Raw genomic sequence first — 3,027 nt, 5'->3', positions numbered from 1 at the left:
CACACACACACACACACACACACACACACACACACACACACACACACCTTTACACCACCCAGGTCCAAGTACAAGCTTCCATAAGTAATTAGCATTTAAAAATTTACATTTCAAAGTTCTACCGTTGCTCACTAGTCCTTATGTTAATCCTAGGTAGAATAATTATTAGTCTTCATTTAACTGATAAGAACACTGAGATTAGCCGGGTGCCTTTAATCCCAGCACTTGGGAGGCAGAGGTAGGCAGATTTCTGAGTTCGAGGCAAGCCTGGTCTACAGAGTGAGTTCCAGGACAGCTACAGAGAGAAACCCTATCTCAAAAAAAAAACAAAAAAAAAAAACAAACAAAAAAAAAACAACTGAGATTCAAGAGGCTCATTACTTGCCTTTTTTTGTAGAAGTAAAAGAAGCCCACAGGAAGCTGAAGTTAAAATTCAGGCACAGCTGACTTCCAAACCTGTGAGGATGGCCTGCTCTGCCTGTCTTGTGTGACGACTGCTGTGCCCTATCTCTGGGGATCTACCACATGACTTTCTGGGCTAAGGTGTTTTCCCAGAATGGGGCACTGCCTGTTACTGTGGTTCTGGTTCCTTTGGCTTGGTTCAGAAAGGAAATGACTATGGAGGTCAGTGCTTCTGTCTGTCCCAGGCACTGAGAAGAGCCAGAGGAAGTTCTCTGATACTCCACAGGCAAGAGCCAACACTGGAGCCAGAGAAGGGCTCTAGTCACTTCTAGAGAAGCTGTGCTAGTATCATTTGCCAGGGTCACATGAGGGTAGACACAATCCAGAGCCTCAGAGGCCAGAAACAGGTTAGGAGAAAGGAAAAGACAAACCACCTAGGCCAGACGAAGACGAAGACACAGGGAGTTTGAACTGAGTCCTAGCTGAGCAGCAGGAAGTGAGAGGGGTTGAAATTGCAGCTGTGACTAGACAGATGGCAATGGAAATACCTTCACAGAGGAGAAAGACAGGGACTCCCCCCATGGAGTTAGCCTGGGAGGTTACTATAGGGAACTGGGGAAACAAACCCAGGTTTGTATCTGATCAGGGAGTAGCAAAAGTGGCACTGTGCTCACTGGGAATTTAGTGAGAGGCATTGCTATATCCAAATTGTGTGAGTGCACCACGTCTATGCTTTACAGGGGCACAGGAATTAGATATTGGAGCCCCTGGGGTAGTGCACACTGGGCACAACACATTCAAGACCCTGGCTTCTCTTTCCTACTCTGCCAAACAGAAACAGAAATAAGGACGGCTTGCCTCTAACCAGGGTGATGGCACAGTGTTTACACACGGATGCCAGGATGGAGACACTTGACTGGAGAAACAACACCCAGTGTTTTGTGGCTACATCTCATAAACCTTTTGTGTTTTTGTTGATTTTCTTTCAGTCTGCAAGGCAAAGAATCTATTTTGGGAGTTTATGAGCCTGTGTTCAGGATGTAGTAAAATGTGGCTCCTGTTCAACATAAAGAATTCTTTTTAAGGTTCTCTGTGAACAAGCAGGGACACAGATTATAGGCCAGTTCAGACACCTGAGTCCTAAGAAGGCTGAGTTAATTACAGCAAGCGTTTTCTCCCTTCACACTGAGGCCCACAGCTATCTGACTGTGAAGGAGGCAGACGTGTCCCTTCACAGGAGGTGCCTCTGAAATCAGCTTCCTCACTTGCAAACACATTAGTCTTAGCAGTTAAAACTCCGAATGTAGAAAGGGACCCCTGAGATACCAAGCTGTGATCACCAGACTGCAGTTTTCCATAGACCGTTCCAGGCACAGAACATGGGAGTGGTTTTAGGGGCACAGTGCCTTTCCAACACAATGATGGGGAGCAAGTTATGCCTGAGGGCACCTGAGCTGAAGAACGTTCCAGTTGACAGTGACCCTGCCCCACCAGATGCTTCGTTGAAGGCCATCACAAAAGTTCATGTTGGGATATAGCAAAATACAGCCAAGAAAATTCCCTCTATGGGCAGTTCTTTTATTATAAATCCTTTAACTCAATTAAGTTACTTAATTTGTGTGTGTGTGTGTGTGTGTGTGTGTGTGTGTGTGTGTGTGTGTGTATGAGTGTGTATGTATATGTATGTATGGTACATGACTTGAGGTCAGTGAACAACTTTGTGGAGTCAGTTTTCTCCTTTTACCTTATATTAGTCCTGGGATTCCATTTAGCTTGGCAAGCTTATGTAACAGTGTTTTCATTTTCTGAGCCACCTGACCAGCCTCTAGAAATCCTTTTGATCAACAATATGAAGAAAACAAGTTGAAGAGTGACTGAAAAAAAGAAGGAAGGAAGGAAGGAAAGAAGGAAGTCATTGGTATCCCCATAGCAAACATGTTGATTGAGTTTAAAATTCTTTTTTTTTTTTTTGGTTTTTTGAGACAGGGTTTCTCTGTGTAGCCCTGGCTGTCCTGGAACTCACTCTGTAGACTGGCCTCGAACTCAGAAATCCACCTGCCTCTGCCTCGGAAGTGCTGGGATTAACAGCGTGCGCCACCACAGCCTGGCGAGTTTAAAATTCTTATTAACACATTAGTGTATAGCCACAATACTCCCCTTGTTTGGAGTTTTGCTGAGGCTCAGGCCTAGCCTGGAAGTGTCAATGGATACCTCAAAGTGATGCCTGAGCTGTTGAGCTTTGTTCCACAAAGGTGGAAGCTGCTGCCCAGCATGTTCCCTCACTGTCAGGGAAGTGACACAGGAAGATTGCTTAAAAATGAAAGGATGGCAGCATATGGTGCTTTTTTCCTAAGAGCAGATGGGGCACAGGCCATCTTCTCAATTGTTTTATGACTTGGGTTGTTAGCAATGTTTGCTCCTTCTTTGAACAGGAACACAGGACTTTGATGACTGTAGACAGCTGTGGGTTGGGGATGGGGTGTAAGTGTGTGTGTATTTGTATGTGAAAGAAAGTCTTGAAATTATAAAATTTCACCCTCAACACCATTATTACTTGTGTATCATGTTCTCTCTCTCCCTCTCCCTCTCCCTCTCCCTCTCCCTCTCCCTCTCCCTCTCCCTCTC

Source organism: Mastomys coucha, unplaced genomic scaffold, assembly GCF_008632895.1.
Source record: "Mastomys coucha isolate ucsf_1 unplaced genomic scaffold, UCSF_Mcou_1 pScaffold9, whole genome shotgun sequence".
In the NCBI taxonomy this organism is placed as follows: Eukaryota; Metazoa; Chordata; class Mammalia; order Rodentia; family Muridae; genus Mastomys; species Mastomys coucha.
The sequence above is the reverse complement of the archived record's forward strand: the minus strand, read 5'-3'. Positions refer to the sequence as shown.